Genomic DNA, 21,948 nt, shown 5'->3' with positions numbered 1-21,948 from the left:
CGGGTCGATTTGAATGAGCCTGTCCGTCTGGCCGGCTGCTGAAAGAAACGGTGAAATTGCAGCCGAGCGAGTGAGTGGTTATCAGTCGCCCGTCTGTCGGTCGGTGGGTCGGTCGCGTCTGTCTTTGGCTCCTTTGTAAGGGAGCAAGCAGCTGAGAAGAAGAGAAAAGGAGAGAGAGAAAGAGCGCAGGAGAGAAAAGGCCTTTCAGCCCGCTCGACTCTGGTGCTGAGCTTGGTGCAGCCAGCAGCCAAGCCGAGCAAGCAGGCCAGGCATCAGAAGGGATGATGTGCAGAGCAGCTTGCTGCAGGAATGCCAAGTGGTATTCCGTCCTTCGGAAAGCTGGTGAAGCGCAGCGCCTTGGCTGCAGCACCTACCTGATGTGAGATGCAGTCGATCTTAGCGGGACGGCCTAGATATAATGCCAGTGCTGCTGTTGAGTTGGCTACAGATTGCGCGAGTGAGCGAGCTGTAGGTAGAGAGGAAGATCTAGACACAGACACACAGAGGGTGTGGAGAGCAAGCAGCTCTCTGTCTCTCTGACTCTCACACTGCCTTCTGTCTCTCGCTCCTTCTCACTCACTCTCACACTCTGTCTTCTCTCTCCCCCTCCACGTGCACGCTTGTTTATGCTGCTGCTGCTGCTGCTGAGTTTTTGTCACTTTTCTTTTCTTTGTTAGTTTGAAATTCCCCAGGGGGGAAGTGCACCGTTCCCAGAGGCACTGCAATACCGGGTCGATGCGTGGAGTGGACGGAGCAAGCCCCTATTCCATCTCCCTGTTCCAAAAATCAATTTAATATATGGTCCCCAGATAAGGGACGTATCAGATATTAAACTGATAAGAACAGATACTACACTTGATCTTAGCCAAAAGGCCGAGAAGCGATGCCGGCGCGGCCCTTGAGTCGCCCGCATCCTGCCCGGGCTCTGGTGTTTAGATTGAAGCAGGAGGCCTGGCAGAGTGCTTGCTGCCCTGCCCCGCTGGCAGCCCTGGCCCGGGTCGTCTGGAATCGATCGTCGTGCTCGACAGCTGTCACCTCGCTGGTCGGCGGTGAGTCGGACTTGTCAGAGGCTATGTAAATCTGCCAGTGATCCACCAATGGTCGGGGAGGGAGGCTGGGCCTGTTAGGGCCGACGTCGTTGGCAGAGGCTGCCGGCTGCCGGCTGAGGCTCAGCAGCTAGCTGCGCGAGCGAGGGACGATCTGTCCTCTCCGTGGCCCCAGGAGAGACGGCCGTCGTGCAGCCCACCCCGCCCGCTTTGGGACAGAGCAGGCGGGGCGGGCGGCTCTGCGCGTGCGTGCGACATCGTGGCCGTCGGCTGGGATGGGAAGTTTCCTCACTTGCCCCGCTCTCTGTCCTCCTGGCCGTGGGAGGCTGGTCATGCTGTCCTGTCCGCAGGGGGAGTGGAAGCAGGCCGCTCGACCCTCCCTGCAAGGCCGTCCCCTCCCCGCACTCGACGGCGAGAGCGCGCCTCCTCTGGGCTATGAGCCGAGCCGTCTGCTTGCCGAGGCTGTGCTCTGCCGGGAAGCGAGAAAACGGAAGGGTGGCGGCGCCGGCCGGCGGCTCAAGACCGGCGCGACGGTGGTGGACGTGGGTGGCCAAAGTCGGCGGTCAGAAAGGCCTCCTGGCTAGCATGGGGAGAAGAGGAGGATGTCGTCTACAGGTGTGGCTGAGGGCAGACAATGGGTGTGCTCTGCAAGGCGAAGGCTAAATTGCAGCCGTTGTTGACACCTCTGTGGCTGATTTATTTGATGTGCAATTCCGATTGTCGAGTGGCTGAGAGAAGCTGTCCGAGTTGCAGACTTTGCGTCTGCACAGGTTATCATGGGGAAGTTTCTCTCCCCCCCACCCACCTTCTTCTGACCAATTGAGTTTGTCCCCTTGTTGTCATTGTCATCGTCTTGACCTTGATGCATAGCAAACTGTTTAGCAGTGGCAGGCAGGCAGGGTCTCTCTTACATGACAGACTGACTGGTTATGCAGCCAGCGGGGTGGGTGCTTGCATGTAGAAACGGGAGGGGGAGAGTGAGGGAGGAAGGGGGCGGGCACGCGTGGCAAGAGGAAATCTGTGTAGCGGACCGACGGTGGCGCTGGTGCCCCACTGCTCTGATCGGCGGGTGCGATTTTGCCCGGCATCATCCCTCGGTCGTGGAGCGTGCGGGCGGGCGCTGTGGACTGAAAGTGGTATTGATTATCGCCTTGGTTCTTGAACAGGAAAAGTGTGAAGAGAAAGCAGGAGCCGGCCCCCAGTGCTAACGGCAGCCAGCAGCCACGCGAGGTAAATGCCGCGAGTGCGGACAGATGGGAGCGGCCGGCGGCCGTGGCCGCAGTGTGGAAGGTGGCGGCAGCTAGCCGTGACAGGACACAGGGCAGAGCTCCCTGAGTGCGTGAAGCACGGCGACGTGGACGGACGCGGCAACGGTGGAGACGGCGCCGAGCGGGTACGCCTAAGTGTGAGAGGTTTGAGTGAGTGAGTGGCCTTGGAAAATGATGAAAGTTAGAAACACAGAGTGGTGGAGCACAGTACAGGCAGGCAGGCAGGCAGGCCGTTGGGCCCACAGTGTTGCCTTCTTCCAGCCGGCTTGTCAGCCAGGGTACCATTCTTTATCTTCCTCTCTGGGGAGGGGGGAGCATTCTAAATTCCACTTTCTAAATTTCTCTCTGGGAGAAATTTATCCCTAACATTCTGCTGATTGCCCTGCTAGAGACCCCTAAGCATGGAGCAGTCGTCCATACATACATACATGTATTTCCCTGCAGACAGATGATCCCAATTCAGAGGCGAGGCGGAAATTGTAGCCTTGTAGCCTGATAATTTGCCCTTCCCCAATGAAGAAGTGTTGCTGTCTGCCCTCTGTGATTGTATCCTTTTGCATGATAATGGTTAAGGCCAGGCAGGCAGACAGGCCAGGCCCAGGGAGCGAGCGGCGGTCAGTGTCCGCCCGCCCTCCCCCAGGTGCTCTGAGCCTCTGAGAGATGTGAGAGCTTGACTGAGCCGGTCGGTCATAGACAATGCAGGATAGACAGTAGGTGCAGGAGTTGGCCATTCGGCCCTTCTAGGCAGCACCGCCATTCACTGTCATCATGGCTAAGGATAGACGATCAGTAGTACCCCGTTGCTGCCCTCTCCCCCCATATCCCTTGAGCCTCGAATGTAATGGCTGGGGGTGGGCCGGCGGGGGTATGGGGCACAAGGTAGAGAATGTCATGACAGAGCAGATAGGCAGGCAGCTAGACGAATCAGAATGGAGGTTTTGGAGCAGGGAAGAAGGAAGCAAGAGAGAGCGAGAGAAAGAAGGAAGCAAGCGAGCGAGAGAGAGAGAGAGAGAGAGAGAGAAAAAGAAATCCGGGCCAGACGGATGAGGCCAGGACAGGTAGGCAGGCAGAGTTTTTTTTTGCTGATGGTGCGTATGGCTGGGTGGTGATTTTTGTCACGGCATGGCACGGCGCTGCTGAGCTGAATCTGGTGCGGAAGGCGGTGGGAGATGCGGATGGTGCGCACGGGGCAGAAGAAGGGAGCAGGAGCACCGGGCCCTGCCGTTTGTTGCGCTGGCGCCCCCACCCAGTTCTCCGTAGCCGGGCACCCATCTGTCACACCCTCCCTCCCTCGCTCGCTCGCTCGGATGGCTTGTCCCAGTCGGCCGGGTCGATTTGAATGAGCCTGTCCGTCTGGCCGGCTGCTGAAAGAAACGGTGAAATTGCAGCCGAGCGAGTGAGTGGATATCAGTCGCCCGTCTGTCGGTCGGTGGGTCGGTCGCGTCTGTCTTTGGCTCCTTTGTAAGGGAGCAAGCAGCTGAGAAGAAGAGAAAAGGAGAGAGAGAAAGAGCGCAGGAGAGAAAAGGCCTTTCAGCCCGCTCGACTCTGGTGCTGAGCTTGGTGCAGCCAGCAGCCAAGCCGAGCAAGCAGGCCAGGCATCAGAAGGGATGATGTGCAGAGCAGCTTGCTGCAGGAATGCCAAGTGGTATTCCGTCCTTCGGAAAGCTGGTGAAGCGCAGCGCCTTGGCTGCAGCACCTACCTGATGTGAGATGCAGTCGATCTTAGCGGGACGGCCTAGATATAATGCAAGTGCTGCTGTTGAGTTGGCTACAGATTGCGCGAGTGAGCGAGCTGTAGGTAGAGAGGAAGATCTAGACACAGACGCACAGAGGGTGTGGAGAGCAAGCAGCTCTCTGTCTCTCTGACTCTCACACTGTCTTCTGTCTCTCGCTCCTTCTCACTCACTCTCACACTCTGTCTTCTCTCTCCCCCTCCACGTGCACGCTTGTTTATGCTGCTGCTGCTGAGTTTTTGTCACTTTTCTTTTCTTTGTTAGTTTGAAATTCCCCAGGGGGGAAGTGCACCGTTCCCAGAGGCACTGCAATACCGGGTCGATGCGTGGAGTGGACGGAGCAAGCCCCTATTCCATCTCCCTGTTCCAAAAATCAATTTAATATATGGTCCCCAGATAAGGGACGTATCAGATATTAAACTGATAAGAACAGATACTACACTTGATCTTAGCCAAAAGGCCGAGAAGCGATGCCGGCGCGGCCCTTGAGTCGCCCGCATCCTGCCCGGGCTCTGGTGTTTAGATTGAAGCAGGAGGCCTGGCAGAGTGCTTGCTGCCCTGCCCCGCTGGCAGCCCTGGCCCGGGTCGTCTGGAATCGATCGTCGTGCTCGACAGCTGTCACCTCGCTGGTCGGCGGTGAGTCGGACTTGTCAGAGGCTATGTAAATCTGCCAGTGATCCACCAATGGTCGGGGAGGGAGGCTGGGCCTGTTAGGGCCGACGTCATTGGCAGAGGCTGCCGGCTGCCGGCTGAGGCTCAGCAGCTAGCTGCGCGAGCGAGGGACGATCTGTCCTCTCCGTGGCCCCAGGAGAGACGGCCGTCGTGCAGCCTACCCCGCCCGCTTTGGGACAGAGCAGGCGGGGCGGGCGGCTCTGCGCGTGCGTGCGACAGCGTGGCCGTCGGCTGGGATGGGAAGTTTCCTCACTTGCCCCGCTCTCTGTCCTCCTGGCCGTGGGAGGCTGGTCATGCTGTCCTGTCCGCAGGGGGAGTGGAAGCAGGCCGCTCGACCCTCCCTGCAAGGCCGTCCCCTCCCCGCACTCGACGGCGAGAGCGCGCCTCCTCTGGGCTATGAGCCGAGCCGTCTGCTTGCCGAGGCTGTGCTCTGCCGGGAAGCGAGAAAACGGAAGGGTGGCGGCGCCGGCCGGCGGCTCAAGACCGGCGCGACGGTGGTGGACGTGGGTGGCCAAAGTCGGCGGTCAGAAAGGCCTCCTGGCTAGCATGGGGAGAAGAGGAGGATGTCGTCTACAGGTGTGGCTGAGGGCAGACAATGGGTGTGCTCTGCAAGGCGAAGGCTAAATTGCAGCCGTTGTTGACACCTCTGTGGCTGATTTATTTGATGTGCAATTCCGATTGTCGAGTGGCTGAGAGAAGCTGTCCGAGTTGCAGACTTTGCGTCTGCACAGGTTATCATGGGGAAGTTTCTCTCCCCCCCACCCACCTTCTTCTGACCAATTGAGTTTGTCCCCTTGTTGTCATTGTCATTGTCTTGACCTTGATGCATAGCAAACTGTTTAGCAGTGGCAGGCAGGCAGGGTCTCTCTTACATGACAGACTGACTGGTTATGCAGCCAGCGGGGTGGGTGCTTGCATGTAGAAACGGGAGGGGGAGAGTGAGGGAGGAAGGGGGCGGGCACGCGTGGCAAGAGGAAATCTGTGTAGCGGACCGACGGTGGCGCTGGTGCCCCACTGCTCTGATCGGCGGGTGCGATTTTGCCCGGCATCATCCCTCGGTCGTGGAGCGTGCGGGCGGGCGCTGTGGACTGAAAGTGGTATTGATTATCGCCTTGGTTCTGAAACAGGAAAAGTGTGAAGAGAAAGCAGGAGCCGGCCCCCAGTGCTAACGGCAGCCAGCAGCCACGCGAGGTAAATGCCGCGAGTGCGGACAGATGGGAGCGGCCGGCGGCCGTGGCCGCAGTGTGGAAGGTGGCGGCAGCTAGCCGTGACAGGACACAGGGCAGAGCTCCCTGAGTGCGTGAAGCACGGCGACGTGGACGGACGCGGCAACGGTGGAGACGGCGCCGAGCGGGTACGCCTAAGTGTGAGAGGTTTGAGTGAGTGAGTGGCCTTGGAAAATGATGAAAGTTAGAAACACAGAGTGGTGGAGCACAGTACAGGCAGGCAGGCAGGCAGGCCGTTGGGCCCACAGTGTTGCCTTCTTCCAGCCGGCTTGTCAGCCAGGGTACCATTCTTTATCTTCCTCTCTGGGGAGGGGGGAGCATTCTAAATTCCACTTTCTAAATTTCTCTCTGGGAGAAATTTATCCCTAACATTCTGCTGATTGCCCTGCTAGAGACCCCTAAGCATGGAGCAGTCGTCCATACATACATACATGTATTTCCCTGCAGACAGATGATCCCAATTCAGAGGCGAGGCGGAAATTGTAGCCTTGTAGCCTGATAATTTGCCCTTCCCCAATGAAGAAGTGTTGCTGTCTGCCCTCTGTGATTGTATCCTTTTGCATGATAATGGTTAAGGCCAGGCAGGCAGACAGGCCAGGCCCAGGGAGCGAGCGGCGGTCAGTGTCCGCCCGCCCTCCCCCAGGTGCTCTGAGCCTCTGAGAGATGTGAGAGCTTGACTGAGCCGGTCGGTCATAGACAATGCAGGATAGACAGTAGGTGCAGGAGTTGGCCATTCGGCCCTTCTAGGCAGCACCGCCACTCACTGTCATCATGGCTAAGGATAGACGATCAGTAGTACCCCGTTGCTGCCCTCTCCCCCCATATCCCTTGAGCCTCGAATGTAATGGCTGGGGGTGGGCCGGCGGGGGTATGGGGCACAAGGTAGAGAATGTCATGACAGAGCAGATAGGCAGGCAGCTAGACGAATCAGAATGGAGGTTTTGGAGCAGGGAAGAAGGAAGCAAGAGAGAGCGAGAGAAAGAAGGAAGCAAGCGAGCGAGAGAGAGAGAGAGAGAGAGAGAGAAAAAGAAATCCGGGCCAGACGGATGAGGCCAGGACAGGTAGGCAGGCAGAGTTTTTTTTTGCTGATGGTGCGTATGGCTGGGTGGTGATTTTTGTCACGGCATGGCACGGCGCTGCTGAGCTGAATCTGGTGCGGAAGGCGGTGGGAGATGCGGATGGTGCGCACGGGGCAGAAGAAGGGAGCAGGAGCACCGGGCCCTGCCGTTTGTTGCGCTGGCGCCCCCACCCAGTTCTCCGTAGCCGGGCACCCATCTGTCACACCCTCCCTCCCTCGCTCGCTCGCTCGGATGGCTTGTCCCAGTCGGCCGGGTCGATTTGAATGAGCCTGTCCGTCTGGCCGGCTGCTGAAAGAAACGGTGAAATTGCAGCCGAGCGAGTGAGTGGATATCAGTCGCCCGTCTGTCGGTCGGTGGGTCGGTCGCGTCTGTCTTTGGCTCCTTTGTAAGGGAGCAAGCAGCTGAGAAGAAGAGAAAAGGAGAGAGAGAAAGAGCGCAGGAGAGAAAAGGCCTTTCAGCCCGCTCGACTCTGGTGCTGAGCTTGGTGCAGCCAGCAGCCAAGCCGAGCAAGCAGGCCAGGCATCAGAAGGGATGATGTGCAGAGCAGCTTGCTGCAGGAATGCCAAGTGGTATTCCGTCCTTCGGAAAGCTGGTGAAGCGCAGCGCCTTGGCTGCAGCACCTACCTGATGTGAGATGCAGTCGATCTTAGCGGGACGGCCTAGATATAATGCAAGTGCTGCTGTTGAGTTGGCTACAGATTGCGCGAGTGAGCGAGCTGTAGGTAGAGAGGAAGATCTAGACACAGACGCACAGAGGGTGTGGAGAGCAAGCAGCTCTCTGTCTCTCTGACTCTCACACTGTCTTCTGTCTCTCGCTCCTTCTCACTCACTCTCACACTCTGTCTTCTCTCTCCCCCTCCACGTGCACGCTTGTTTATGCTGCTGCTGCTGAGTTTTTGTCACTTTTCTTTTCTTTGTTAGTTTGAAATTCCCCAGGGGGGAAGTGCACCGTTCCCAGAGGCACTGCAATACCGGGTCGATGCGTGGAGTGGACGGAGCAAGCCCCTATTCCATCTCCCTGTTCCAAAAATCAATTTAATATATGGTCCCCAGATAAGGGACGTATCAGATATTAAACTGATAAGAACAGATACTACACTTGATCTTAGCCAAAAGGCCGAGAAGCGATGCCGGCGCGGCCCTTGAGTCGCCCGCATCCTGCCCGGGCTCTGGTGTTTAGATTGAAGCAGGAGGCCTGGCAGAGTGCTTGCTGCCCTGCCCCGCTGGCAGCCCTGGCCCGGGTCGTCTGGAATCGATCGTCGTGCTCGACAGCTGTCACCTCGCTGGTCGGCGGTGAGTCGGACTTGTCAGAGGCTATGTAAATCTGCCAGTGATCCACCAATGGTCGGGGAGGGAGGCTGGGCCTGTTAGGGCCGACGTCATTGGCAGAGGCTGCCGGCTGCCGGCTGAGGCTCAGCAGCTAGCTGCGCGAGCGAGGGACGATCTGTCCTCTCCGTGGCCCCAGGAGAGACGGCCGTCGTGCAGCCTACCCCGCCCGCTTTGGGACAGAGCAGGCGGGGCGGGCGGCTCTGCGCGTGCGTGCGACAGCGTGGCCGTCGGCTGGGATGGGAAGTTTCCTCACTTGCCCCGCTCTCTGTCCTCCTGGCCGTGGGAGGCTGGTCATGCTGTCCTGTCCGCAGGGGGAGTGGAAGCAGGCCGCTCGACCCTCCCTGCAAGGCCGTCCCCTCCCCGCACTCGACGGCGAGAGCGCGCCTCCTCTGGGCTATGAGCCGAGCCGTCTGCTTGCCGAGGCTGTGCTCTGCCGGGAAGCGAGAAAACGGAAGGGTGGCGGCGCCGGCCGGCGGCTCAAGACCGGCGCGACGGTGGTGGACGTGGGTGGCCAAAGTCGGCGGTCAGAAAGGCCTCCTGGCTAGCATGGGGAGAAGAGGAGGATGTCGTCTACAGGTGTGGCTGAGGGCAGACAATGGGTGTGCTCTGCAAGGCGAAGGCTAAATTGCAGCCGTTGTTGACACCTCTGTGGCTGATTTATTTGATGTGCAATTCCGATTGTCGAGTGGCTGAGAGAAGCTGTCCGAGTTGCAGACTTTGCGTCTGCACAGGTTATCATGGGGAAGTTTCTCTCCCCCCCACCCACCTTCTTCTGACCAATTGAGTTTGTCCCCTTGTTGTCATTGTCATTGTCTTGACCTTGATGCATAGCAAACTGTTTAGCAGTGGCAGGCAGGCAGGGTCTCTCTTACATGACAGACTGACTGGTTATGCAGCCAGCGGGGTGGGTGCTTGCATGTAGAAACGGGAGGGGGAGAGTGAGGGAGGAAGGGGGCGGGCACGCGTGGCAAGAGGAAATCTGTGTAGCGGACCGACGGTGGCGCTGGTGCCCCACTGCTCTGATCGGCGGGTGCGATTTTGCCCGGCATCATCCCTCGGTCGTGGAGCGTGCGGGCGGGCGCTGTGGACTGAAAGTGGTATTGATTATCGCCTTGGTTCTGAAACAGGAAAAGTGTGAAGAGAAAGCAGGAGCCGGCCCCCAGTGCTAACGGCAGCCAGCAGCCACGCGAGGTAAATGCCGCGAGTGCGGACAGATGGGAGCGGCCGGCGGCCGTGGCCGCAGTGTGGAAGGTGGCGGCAGCTAGCCGTGACAGGACACAGGGCAGAGCTCCCTGAGTGCGTGAAGCACGGCGACGTGGACGGACGCGGCAACGGTGGAGACGGCGCCGAGCGGGTACGCCTAAGTGTGAGAGGTTTGAGTGAGTGAGTGGCCTTGGAAAATGATGAAAGTTAGAAACACAGAGTGGTGGAGCACAGTACAGGCAGGCAGGCAGGCAGGCCGTTGGGCCCACAGTGTTGCCTTCTTCCAGCCGGCTTGTCAGCCAGGGTACCATTCTTTATCTTCCTCTCTGGGGAGGGGGGAGCATTCTAAATTCCACTTTCTAAATTTCTCTCTGGGAGAAATTTATCCCTAACATTCTGCTGATTGCCCTGCTAGAGACCCCTAAGCATGGAGCAGTCGTCCATACATACATACATGTATTTCCCTGCAGACAGATGATCCCAATTCAGAGGCGAGGCGGAAATTGTAGCCTTGTAGCCTGATAATTTGCCCTTCCCCAATGAAGAAGTGTTGCTGTCTGCCCTCTGTGATTGTATCCTTTTGCATGATAATGGTTAAGGCCAGGCAGGCAGACAGGCCAGGCCCAGGGAGCGAGCGGCGGTCAGTGTCCGCCCGCCCTCCCCCAGGTGCTCTGAGCCTCTGAGAGATGTGAGAGCTTGACTGAGCCGGTCGGTCATAGACAATGCAGGATAGACAGTAGGTGCAGGAGTTGGCCATTCGGCCCTTCTAGGCAGCACCGCCACTCACTGTCATCATGGCTAAGGATAGACGATCAGTAGTACCCCGTTGCTGCCCTCTCCCCCCATATCCCTTGAGCCTCGAATGTAATGGCTGGGGGTGGGCCGGCGGGGGTATGGGGCACAAGGTAGAGAATGTCATGACAGAGCAGATAGGCAGGCAGCTAGACGAATCAGAATGGAGGTTTTGGAGCAGGGAAGAAGGAAGCAAGAGAGAGCGTGAGAAAGAAGGAAGCAAGCGAGAGAGAGAGAGAGAGAGAGAGAGAGAGAGAGAAAAAGAAATCCGGGCCAGACGGATGAGGCCAGGACAGGTAGGCAGGCAGAGTTTTTTTTTGCTGATGGTACGTATGGCTGGGTGGTGATTTTTGTCACGGCATGGCACGGCGCTGCTGAGCTGAATCTGGTGCGGAAGGCGGTGGGAGATGCGGATGGTGCGCACGGGGCAGAAGAAGGGAGCAGGAGCACCGGGCCCTGCCGTTTGTTGCGCTGGCGCCCCCACCCAGTTCTCCGTAGCCGGGCACCCATCTGTCACACCCTCCCTCCCTCGCTCGCTCGCTCGGATGGCTTGTCCCAGTCGGCCGGGTCGATTTGAATGAGCCTGTCCGTCTGGCCGGCTGCTGAAAGAAACGGTGAAATTGCAGCCGAGCGAGTGAGTGGTTATCAGTCGCCCGTCTGTCGGTCGGTGGGTCGGTCGCGTCTGTCTTTGGCTCCTTTGTAAGGGAGCAAGCAGCTGAGAAGAAGAGAAAAGGAGAGAGAGAAAGAGCGCAGGAGAGAAAAGGCCTTTCAGCCCGCTCGACTCTGGTGCTGAGCTTGGTGCAGCCAGCAGCCAAGCCGAGCAAGCAGGCCAGGCATCAGAAGGGATGATGTGCAGAGCAGCTTGCTGCAGGAATGCCAAGTGGTATTCCGTCCTTCGGAAAGCTGGTGAAGCGCAGCGCCTTGGCTGCAGCACCTACCTGATGTGAGATGCAGTCGATCTTAGCGGGACGGCCTAGATATAATGCAAGTGCTGCTGTTGAGTTGGCTACAGATTGCGCGAGTGAGCGAGCTGTAGGTAGAGAGGAAGATCTAGACACAGACGCACAGAGGGTGTGGAGAGCAAGCAGCTCTCTGTCTCTCTGACTCTCACACTGTCTTCTGTCTCTCGCTCCTTCTCACTCACTCTCACACTCTGTCTTCTCTCTCCCCCTCCACGTGCACGCTTGTTTATGCTGCTGCTGCTGAGTTTTTGTCACTTTTCTTTTCTTTGTTAGTTTGAAATTCCCCAGGGGGGAAGTGCACCGTTCCCAGAGGCACTGCAATACCGGGTCGATGCGTGGAGTGGACGGAGCAAGCCCCTATTCCATCTCCCTGTTCCAAAAATCAATTTAATATATGGTCCCCAGATAAGGGACGTATCAGATATTAAACTGATAAGAACAGATACTACACTTGATCTTAGCCAAAAGGCCGAGAAGCGATGCCGGCGCGGCCCTTGAGTCGCCCGCATCCTGCCCGGGCTCTGGTGTTTAGATTGAAGCAGGAGGCCTGGCAGAGTGCTTGCTGCCCTGCCCCGCTGGCAGCCCTGGCCCGGGTCGTCTGGAATCGATCGTCGTGCTCGACAGCTGTCACCTCGCTGGTCGGCGGTGAGTCGGACTTGTCAGAGGCTATGTAAATCTGCCAGTGATCCACCAATGGTCGGGGAGGGAGGCTGGGCCTGTTAGGGCCGACGTCATTGGCAGAGGCTGCCGGCTGCCGGCTGAGGCTCAGCAGCTAGCTGCGCGAGCGAGGGACGATCTGTCCTCTCCGTGGCCCCAGGAGAGACGGCCGTCGTGCAGCCTACCCCGCCCGCTTTGGGACAGAGCAGGCGGGGCGGGCGGCTCTGCGCGTGCGTGCGACAGCGTGGCCGTCGGCTGGGATGGGAAGTTTCCTCACTTGCCCCGCTCTCTGTCCTCCTGGCCGTGGGAGGCTGGTCATGCTGTCCTGTCCGCAGGGGGAGTGGAAGCAGGCCGCTCGACCCTCCCTGCAAGGCCGTCCCCTCCCCGCACTCGACGGCGAGAGCGCGCCTCCTCTGGGCTATGAGCCGAGCCGTCTGCTTGCCGAGGCTGTGCTCTGCCGGGAAGCGAGAAAACGGAAGGGTGGCGGCGCCGGCCGGCGGCTCAAGACCGGCGCGACGGTGGTGGACGTGGGTGGCCAAAGTCGGCGGTCAGAAAGGCCTCCTGGCTAGCATGGGGAGAAGAGGAGGATGTCGTCTACAGGTGTGGCTGAGGGCAGACAATGGGTGTGCTCTGCAAGGCGAAGGCTAAATTGCAGCCGTTGTTGACACCTCTGTGGCTGATTTATTTGATGTGCAATTCCGATTGTCGAGTGGCTGAGAGAAGCTGTCCGAGTTGCAGACTTTGCGTCTGCACAGGTTATCATGGGGAAGTTTCTCTCCCCCCCACCCACCTTCTTCTGACCAATTGAGTTTGTCCCCTTGTTGTCATTGTCATTGTCTTGACCTTGATGCATAGCAAACTGTTTAGCAGTGGCAGGCAGGCAGGGTCTCTCTTACATGACAGACTGACTGGTTATGCAGCCAGCGGGGTGGGTGCTTGCATGTAGAAACGGGAGGGGGAGAGTGAGGGAGGAAGGGGGCGGGCACGCGTGGCAAGAGGAAATCTGTGTAGCGGACCGACGGTGGCGCTGGTGCCCCACTGCTCTGATCGGCGGGTGCGATTTTGCCCGGCATCATCCCTCGGTCGTGGAGCGTGCGGGCGGGCGCTGTGGACTGAAAGTGGTATTGATTATCGCCTTGGTTCTGAAACAGGAAAAGTGTGAAGAGAAAGCAGGAGCCGGCCCCCAGTGCTAACGGCAGCCAGCAGCCACGCGAGGTAAATGCCGCGAGTGCGGACAGATGGGAGCGGCCGGCGGCTGTGGCCGCAGTGTGGAAGGTGGCGGCAGCTAGCCGTGACAGGACACAGGGCAGAGCTCCCTGAGTGCGTGAAGCACGGCGACGTGGACGGACGCGGCAACGGTGGAGACGGCGCCGAGCGGGTACGCCTAAGTGTGAGAGGTTTGAGTGAGTGAGTGGCCTTGGAAAATGATGAAAGTTAGAAACACAGAGTGGTGGAGCACAGTACAGGCAGGCAGGCAGGCAGGCCGTTGGGCCCACAGTGTTGCCTTCTTCCAGCCGGCTTGTCAGCCAGGGTACCATTCTTTATCTTCCTCTCTGGGGAGGGGGGAGCATTCTAAATTCCACTTTCTAAATTTCTCTCTGGGAGAAATTTATCCCTAACATTCTGCTGATTGCCCTGCTAGAGACCCCTAAGCATGGAGCAGTCGTCCATACATACATACATGTATTTCCCTGCAGACAGATGATCCCAATTCAGAGGCGAGGCGGAAATTGTAGCCTTGTAGCCTGATAATTTGCCCTTCCCCAATGAAGAAGTGTTGCTGTCTGCCCTCTGTGATTGTATCCTTTTGCATGATAATGGTTAAGGCCAGGCAGGCAGACAGGCCAGGCCCAGGGAGCGAGCGGCGGTCAGTGTCCGCCCGCCCTCCCCCAGGTGCTCTGAGCCTCTGAGAGATGTGAGAGCTTGACTGAGCCGGTCGGTCATAGACAATGCAGGATAGACAGTAGGTGCAGGAGTTGGCCATTCGGCCCTTCTAGGCAGCACCGCCACTCACTGTCATCATGGCTAAGGATAGACGATCAGTAGTACCCCGTTGCTGCCCTCTCCCCCCATATCCCTTGAGCCTCGAATGTAATGGCTGGGGGTGGGCCGGCGGGGGTATGGGGCACAAGGTAGAGAATGTCATGACAGAGCAGATAGGCAGGCAGCTAGACGAATCAGAATGGAGGTTTTGGAGCAGGGAAGAAGGAAGCAAGAGAGAGCGTGAGAAAGAAGGAAGCAAGCGAGAGAGAGAGAGAGAGAGAGAGAGAGAGAGAGAAAAAGAAATCCGGGCCAGACGGATGAGGCCAGGACAGGTAGGCAGGCAGAGTTTTTTTTTGCTGATGGTACGTATGGCTGGGTGGTGATTTTTGTCACGGCATGGCACGGCGCTGCTGAGCTGAATCTGGTGCGGAAGGCGGTGGGAGATGCGGATGGTGCGCACGGGGCAGAAGAAGGGAGCAGGAGCACCGGGCCCTGCCGTTTGTTGCGCTGGCGCCCCCACCCAGTTCTCCGTAGCCGGGCACCCATCTGTCACACCCTCCCTCCCTCGCTCGCTCGCTCGGATGGCTTGTCCCAGTCGGCCGGGTCGATTTGAATGAGCCTGTCCGTCTGGCCGGCTGCTGAAAGAAACGGTGAAATTGCAGCCGAGCGAGTGAGTGGTTATCAGTCGCCCGTCTGTCGGTCGGTGGGTCGGTCGCGTCTGTCTTTGGCTCCTTTGTAAGGGAGCAAGCAGCTGAGAAGAAGAGAAAAGGAGAGAGAGAAAGAGCGCAGGAGAGAAAAGGCCTTTCAGCCCGCTCGACTCTGGTGCTGAGCTTGGTGCAGCCAGCAGCCAAGCCGAGCAAGCAGGCCAGGCATCAGAAGGGATGATGTGCAGAGCAGCTTGCTGCAGGAATGCCAAGTGGTATTCCGTCCTTCGGAAAGCTGGTGAAGCGCAGCGCCTTGGCTGCAGCACCTACCTGATGTGAGATGCAGTCGATCTTAGCGGGACGGCCTAGATATAATGCCAGTGCTGCTGTTGAGTTGGCTACAGATTGCGCGAGTGAGCGAGCTGTAGGTAGAGAGGAAGATCTAGACACAGACACACAGAGGGTGTGGAGAGCAAGCAGCTCTCTGTCTCTCTGACTCTCACACTGCCTTCTGTCTCTCGCTCCTTCTCACTCACTCTCACACTCTGTCTTCTCTCTCCCCCTCCACGTGCACGCTTGTTTATGCTGCTGCTGCTGCTGCTGAGTTTTTGTCACTTTTCTTTTCTTTGTTAGTTTGAAATTCCCCAGGGGGGAAGTGCACCGTTCCCAGAGGCACTGCAATACCGGGTCGATGCGTGGAGTGGACGGAGCAAGCCCCTATTCCATCTCCCTGTTCCAAAAATCAATTTAATATATGGTCCCCAGATAAGGGACGTATCAGATATTAAACTGATAAGAACAGATACTACACTTGATCTTAGCCAAAAGGCCGAGAAGCGATGCCGGCGCGGCCCTTGAGTCGCCCGCATCCTGCCCGGGCTCTGGTGTTTAGATTGAAGCAGGAGGCCTGGCAGAGTGCTTGCTGCCCTGCCCCGCTGGCAGCCCTGGCCCGGGTCGTCTGGAATCGATCGTCGTGCTCGACAGCTGTCACCTCGCTGGTCGGCGGTGAGTCGGACTTGTCAGAGGCTATGTAAATCTGCCAGTGATCCACCAATGGTCGGGGAGGGAGGCTGGGCCTGTTAGGGCCGACGTCATTGGCAGAGGCTGCCGGCTGCCGGCTGAGGCTCAGCAGCTAGCTGCGCGAGCGAGGGACGATCTGTCCTCTCCGTGGCCCCAGGAGAGACGGCCGTCGTGCAGCCCACCCCGCCCGCTTTGGGACAGAGCAGGCGGGGCGGGCGGCTCTGCGCGTGCGTGCGACAGCGTGGCCGTCGGCTGGGATGGGAAGTTTCCTCACTTGCCCCGCTCTCTGTCCTCCTGGCCGTGGGAGGCTGGTCATGCTGTCCTGTCCGCAGGGGGAGTGGAAGCAGGCCGCTCGACCCTCCCTGCAAGGCCGTCCCCTCCCCGCACTCGACGGCGAGAGCGCGCCTCCTCTGGGCTATGAGCCGAGCCGTCTGCTTGCCGAGGCTGTGCTCTGCCGGGAAGCGAGAAAACGGAAGGGTGGCGGCGCCGGCCGGCGGCTCAAGACCGGCGCGACGGTGGTGGACGTGGGTGGCCAAAGTCGGCGGTCAGAAAGGCCTCCTGGCTAGCATGGGGAGAAGAGGAGGATGTCGTCTACAGGTGTGGCTGAGGGCAGACAATGGGTGTGCTCTGCAAGGCGAAGGCTAAATTGCAGCCGTTGTTGACACCTCTGTGGCTGATTTATTTGATGTGCAATTCCGATTGTCGAGTGGCTGAGAGAAGCTGTCCGAGTTGCAGACTTTGCGTCTGCACAGGTTATCATGGGGAAGTTTCTCTCCCCCCCACCCACCTTCTTCTGACCAATTGAGTTTGTCCCCTTGTTGTCATTGTCATCGTCTTGACCTTGATGCATAGCAAACTGTTTAGCAGTGGCAGGCAGGCAGGGTCTCTCTTACATGACAGACTGACTGGTTATGCAGCCAGCGGGGTGGGTGCTTGCATGTAGAAACGGGAGGGGGAGAGTGAGGGAGGAAGGGGGCGGGCACGCGTGGCAAGAGGAAATCTGTGTAGCGGACCGACGGTGGCGCTGGTGCCCCACTGCTCTGATCGGCGGGTGCGATTTTGCCCGGCATCATCCCTCGGTCGTGGAGCGTGCGGGCGGGCGCTGTGGACTGAAAGTGGTATTGATTATCGCCTTGGTTCTGAAACAGGAAAAGTGTGAAGAGAAAGCAGGAGCCGGCCCCCAGCGCTAACGGCAGCCAGCAGCCACGCGAGGTAAATGCCGCGAGTGCGGACAGATGGGAGCGGCCGGCGGCCGTGGCCGCAGTGTGGAAGGTGGCGGCAGCTAGCCGTGACAGGACACAGGGCAGAGCTCCCTGAGTGCGTGAAGCACGGCGACGTGGACGGACGCGGCAACGGTGGAGACGGCGCCGAGCGGGTACGCCTAAGTGTGAGAGGTTTGAGTGAGTGAGTGGCCTTGGAAAATGATGAAAGTTAGAAACACAGAGTGGTGGAGCACAGTACAGGCAGGCAGGCAGGCAGGCCGTTGGGCCCACAGTGTTGCCTTCTTCCAGCCGGCTTGTCAGCCAGGGTACCATTCTTTATCTTCCTCTCTGGGGAGGGGGGAGCATTCTAAATTCCACTTTCTAAATTTCTCTCTGGGAGAAATTTATCCCTAACATTCTGCTGATTGCCCTGCTAGAGACCCCTAAGCATGGAGCAGTCGTCCATACATACATACATACATGTATTTCCCTGCAGACAGATGATCCCAATTCAGAGGCGAGGCGGAAATTGTAGCCTTGTAGCCTGATAATTTGCCCTTCCCCAATGAAGAAGTGTTGCTGTCTGCCCTCTGTGATTGTATCCTTTTGCACGATAATGGTTAAGGCCAGGCAGGCAGACAGGCCAGGCCCAGGGAGCGAGCGGCGGTCAGTGTCCGCCCGCCCTCCCCCAGGTGCTCTGAGCCTCTGAGAGATGTGAGAGCTTGACTGAGCCGGTCGGTCATAGACAATGCAGGATAGACAGTAGGTGCAGGAGTTGGCCATTCGGCCCTTCTAGGCAGCACCGCCACTCACTGTCATCATGGCTAAGGATAGACGATCAGTAGTACCCCGTTGCTGCCCTCTCCCCCCATATCCCTTGAGCCTCGAATGTAATGGCTGGGGGTGGGCCGGCGGGGGTATGGGGCACAAGGTAGAGAATGTCATGACAGAGCAGATAGGCAGGCAGCTAGACGAATCAGAATGGAGGTTTTGGAGCAGGGAAGAAGGAAGCAAGAGAGAGCGAGAGAAAGAAGGAAGCAAGCGAGAGAGAGAGAGAGAGAGAGAGAGAGAGCGAGAGAGAAAAAGAAATCCGGGCCAGACGGATGAGGCCAGGACAGGTAGGCAGGCAGAGTTTTTTTTTGCTGATGGTACGTATGGCTGGGTGGTGATTTTTGTCACGGCATGGCACGGCGCTGCTGAGCTGAATCTGGTGCGGAAGGCGGTGGGAGATGCGGATGGTGCGCACGGGGCAGAAGAAGGGAGCAGGAGCACCGGGCCCTGCCGTTTGTTGCGCTGGCGCCCCCACCCAGTTCTCCGTAGCCGGGCACCCATCTGTCACACCCTCCCTCCCTCGCTCGCTCGCTCGGATGGCTTGTCCCAGTCGGCCGGGTCGATTTGAATGAGCCTGTCCGTCTGGCCGGCTGCTGAAAGAAACGGTGAAATTGCAGCCGAGCGAGTGAGTGGATATCAGTCGCCCGTCTGTCGGTCGGTGGGTCGGTCGCGTCTGTCTTTGGCTCCTTTGTAAGGGAGCAAGCAGCTGAGAAGAAGAGAAAAGGAGAGAGAGAAAGAGCGCAGGAGAGAAAAGGCCTTTCAGCCCGCTCGACTCTGGTGCTGAGCTTGGTGCAGCCAGCAGCCAAGCCGAGCAAGCAGGCCAGGCATCAGAAGGGATGATGTGCAGAGCAGCTTGCTGCAGGAATGCCAAGTGGTATTCCGTCCTTCGGAAAGCTGGTGAAGCGCAGCGCCTTGGCTGCAGCACCTACCTGATGTGAGATGCAGTCGATCTTAGCGGGACGGCCTAGATATAATGCCAGTGCTGCTGTTGAGTTGGCTACAGATTGCGCGAGTGAGCGAGCTGTAGGTAGAGAGGAAGATCTAGACACAGACACACAGAGGGTGTGGAGAGCAAGCAGCTCTCTGTCTCTCTGACTCTCACACTGCCTTCTGTCTCTCGCTCCTTCTCACTCACTCTCACACTCTGTCTTCTCTCTCCCCCTCCACGTGCACGCTTGTTTATGCTGCTGCTGCTGAGTTTTTGTCACTTTTCTTTTCTTTGTTAGTTTGAAATTCCCCAGGGGGGAAGTGCACCGTTCCCAGAGGCACTGCAATACCGGGTCGATGCGTGGAGTGGACGGAGCAAGCCCCTATTCCATCTCCCTGTTCCAAAAATCAATTTAATATATGGTCCCCAGATAAGGGACGTATCAGATATTAAACTGATAAGAACAGATACTACACTTGATCTTAGCCAAAAGGCCGAGAAGCGATGCCGGCGCGGCCCTTGAGTCGCCCGCATCCTGCCCGGGCTCTGGTGTTTAGATTGAAGCAGGAGGCCTGGCAGAGTGCTTGCTGCCCTGCCCCGCTGGCAGCCCTGGCCCGGGTCGTCTGGAATCGATCGTCGTGCTCGACAGCTGTCACCTCGCTGGTCGGCGGTGAGTCGGACTTGTCAGAGGCTATGTAAATCTGCCAGTGATCCACCAATGGTCGGGGAGGGAGGCTGGGCCTGTTAGGGCCGACGTCGTTGGCAGAGGCTGCCGGCTGCCGGCTGAGGCTCAGCAGCTAGCTGCGCGAGCGAGGGACGATCTGTCCTCTCCGTGGCCCCAGGAGAGACGGCCGTCGTGCAGCCCACCCCGCCCGCTTTGGGACAGAGCAGGCGGGGCGGGCGGCTCTGCGCGTGCGTGCGACATCGTGGCCGTCGGCTGGGATGGGAAGTTTCCTCACTTGCCCCGCTCTCTGTCCTCCTGGCCGTGGGAGGCTGGTCATGCTGTCCTGTCCGCAGGGGGAGTGGAAGCAGGCCGCTCGACCCTCCCTGCAAGGCCGTCCCCTCCCCGCACTCGACGGCGAGAGCGCGCCTCCTCTGGGCTATGAGCCGAGCCGTCTGCTTGCCGAGGCTGTGCTCTGCCGGGAAGCGAGAAAACGGAAGGGTGGCGGCGCCGGCCGGCGGCTCAAGACCGGCGCGACGGTGGTGGACGTGGGTGGCCAAAGTCGGCGGTCAGAAAGGCCTCCTGGCTAGCATGGGGAGAAGAGGAGGATGTCGTCTACAGGTGTGGCTGAGGGCAGACAATGGGTGTGCTCTGCAAGGCGAAGGCTAAATTGCAGCCGTTGTTGACACCTCTGTGGCTGATTTATTTGATGTGCAATTCCGATTGTCGAGTGGCTGAGAGAAGCTGTCCGAGTTGCAGACTTTGCGTCTGCACAGGTTATCATGGGGAAGTTTCTCTCCCCCCCACCCACCTTCTTCTGACCAATTGAGTTTGTCCCCTTGTTGTCATTGTCATCGTCTTGACCTTGATGCATAGCAAACTGTTTAGCAGTGGCAGGCAGGCAGGGTCTCTCTTACATGACAGACTGACTGGTTATGCAGCCAGCGGGGTGGGTGCTTGCATGTAGAAACGGGAGGGGGAGAGTGAGGGAGGAAGGGGGCGGGCACGCGTGGCAAGAGGAAATCTGTGTAGCGGACCGACGGTGGCGCTGGTGCCCCACTGCTCTGATCGGCGGGTGCGATTTTGCCCGGCATCATCCCTCGGTCGTGGAGCGTGCGGGCGGGCGCTGTGGACTGAAAGTGGTATTGATTATCGCCTTGGTTCTTGAACAGGAAAAGTGTGAAGAGAAAGCAGGAGCCGGCCCCCAGTGCTAACGGCAGCCAGCAGCCACGCGAGGTAAATGCCGCGAGTGCGGACAGATGGGAGCGGCCGGCGGCCGTGGCCGCAGTGTGGAAGGTGGCGGCAGCTAGCCGTGACAGGACACAGGGCAGAGCTCCCTGAGTGCGTGAAGCACGGCGACGTGGACGGACGCGGCAACGGTGGAGACGGCGCCGAGCGGGTACGCCTAAGTGTGAGAGGTTTGAGTGAGTGAGTGGCCTTGGAAAATGATGAAAGTTAGAAACACAGAGTGGTGGAGCACAGTACAGGCAGGCAGGCAGGCAGGCCGTTGGGCCCACAGTGTTGCCTTCTTCCAGCCGGCTTGTCAGCCAGGGTACCATTCTTTATCTTCCTCTCTGGGGAGGGGGGAGCATTCTAAATTCCACTTTCTAAATTTCTCTCTGGGAGAAATTTATCCCTAACATTCTGCTGATTGCCCTGCTAGAGACCCCTAAGCATGGAGCAGTCGTCCATACATACATACATGTATTTCCCTGCAGACAGATGATCCCAATTCAGAGGCGAGGCGGAAATTGTAGCCTTGTAGCCTGATAATTTGCCCTTCCCCAATGAAGAAGTGTTGCTGTCTGCCCTCTGTGATTGTATCCTTTTGCATGATAATGGTTAAGGCCAGGCAGGCAGACAGGCCAGGCCCAGGGAGCGAGCGGCGGTCAGTGTCCGCCCGCCCTCCCCCAGGTGCTCTGAGCCTCTGAGAGATGTGAGAGCTTGACTGAGCCGGTCGGTCATAGACAATGCAGGATAGACAGTAGGTGCAGGAGTTGGCCATTCGGCCCTTCTAGGCAGCACCGCCATTCACTGTCATCATGGCTAAGGATAGATGATCAGTAGTACCCCGTTGCTGCCCTCTCCCCCCATATCCCTTGAGCCTCGAATGTAATGGCTGGGGGTGGGCCGGCGGGGGTATGGGGCACAAGGTAGAGAATGTCATGACAGAGCAGATAGGCAGGCAGCTAGACGAATCAGAATGGAGGTTTTGGAGCAGGGAAGAAGGAAGCAAGAGAGAGCGAGAGAAAGAAGGAAGCAAGCGAGCGAGAGAGAGAGAGAGAGAGAGAGAGAAAAAGAAATCCGGGCCAGACGGATGAGGCCAGGACAGGTAGGCAGGCAGAGTTTTTTTTTGCTGATGGTGCGTATGGCTGGGTGGTGATTTTTGTCACGGCATGGCACGGCGCTGCTGAGCTGAATCTGGTGCGGAAGGCGGTGGGAGATGCGGATGGTGCGCACGGGGCAGAAGAAGGGAGCAGGAGCACCGGGCCCTGCCGTTTGTTGCGCTGGCGCCCCCACCCAGTTCTCCGTAGCCGGGCACCCATCTGTCACACCCTCCCTCCCTCGCTCGCTCGCTCGGATGGCTTGTCCCAGTCGGCCGGGTCGATTTGAATGAGCCTGTCCGTCTGGCCGGCTGCTGAAAGAAACGGTGAAATTGCAGCCGAGCGAGTGAGTGGATATCAGTCGCCCGTCTGTCGGTCGGTGGGTCGG

The 21,948-nt window shown here is 58.5% G+C and overlaps 6 non-coding genes across 6 annotated transcripts; all 6 read right to left on the bottom strand.

Moving 5' to 3' along the window:
- Positions 1 to 694: 694 nt before the first annotated feature.
- Positions 695 to 885, bottom strand: LOC132383280 (U2 spliceosomal RNA). Its single transcript, XR_009508597.1, has one exon. It is a non-coding gene; the product is annotated as a U2 spliceosomal RNA (small nuclear RNA).
- A 3,443-nt stretch (positions 886 to 4,328) lies between these two features.
- LOC132383279 (U2 spliceosomal RNA) lies at positions 4,329 to 4,519 on the bottom strand. The gene has a single exon (XR_009508596.1). It is a non-coding gene; the product is annotated as a U2 spliceosomal RNA (small nuclear RNA).
- Positions 4,520 to 7,962: 3,443 nt separating this feature from the next.
- LOC132383278 (U2 spliceosomal RNA) lies at positions 7,963 to 8,153 on the bottom strand. The gene has a single exon (XR_009508595.1). It is a non-coding gene; the product is annotated as a U2 spliceosomal RNA (small nuclear RNA).
- A 3,447-nt stretch (positions 8,154 to 11,600) lies between these two features.
- LOC132383277 (U2 spliceosomal RNA) lies at positions 11,601 to 11,791 on the bottom strand. The gene has a single exon (XR_009508594.1). It is a non-coding gene; the product is annotated as a U2 spliceosomal RNA (small nuclear RNA).
- A 3,453-nt stretch (positions 11,792 to 15,244) lies between these two features.
- On the bottom strand, positions 15,245 to 15,435 carry LOC132383276 (U2 spliceosomal RNA). The gene has a single exon (XR_009508593.1). It is a non-coding gene; the product is annotated as a U2 spliceosomal RNA (small nuclear RNA).
- Positions 15,436 to 18,890: 3,455 nt separating this feature from the next.
- On the bottom strand, positions 18,891 to 19,081 carry LOC132383275 (U2 spliceosomal RNA). The gene has a single exon (XR_009508592.1). It is a non-coding gene; the product is annotated as a U2 spliceosomal RNA (small nuclear RNA).
- Positions 19,082 to 21,948: the final 2,867 nt, after the last annotated feature.

Source organism: Hypanus sabinus, chromosome 29 (assembly GCF_030144855.1).
Source record: "Hypanus sabinus isolate sHypSab1 chromosome 29, sHypSab1.hap1, whole genome shotgun sequence".
Taxonomy (NCBI): Eukaryota; Metazoa; Chordata; class Chondrichthyes; order Myliobatiformes; family Dasyatidae; genus Hypanus; species Hypanus sabinus.
The sequence above is the reverse complement of the archived record's forward strand: the minus strand, read 5'-3'. Positions and strand labels throughout refer to the sequence as shown.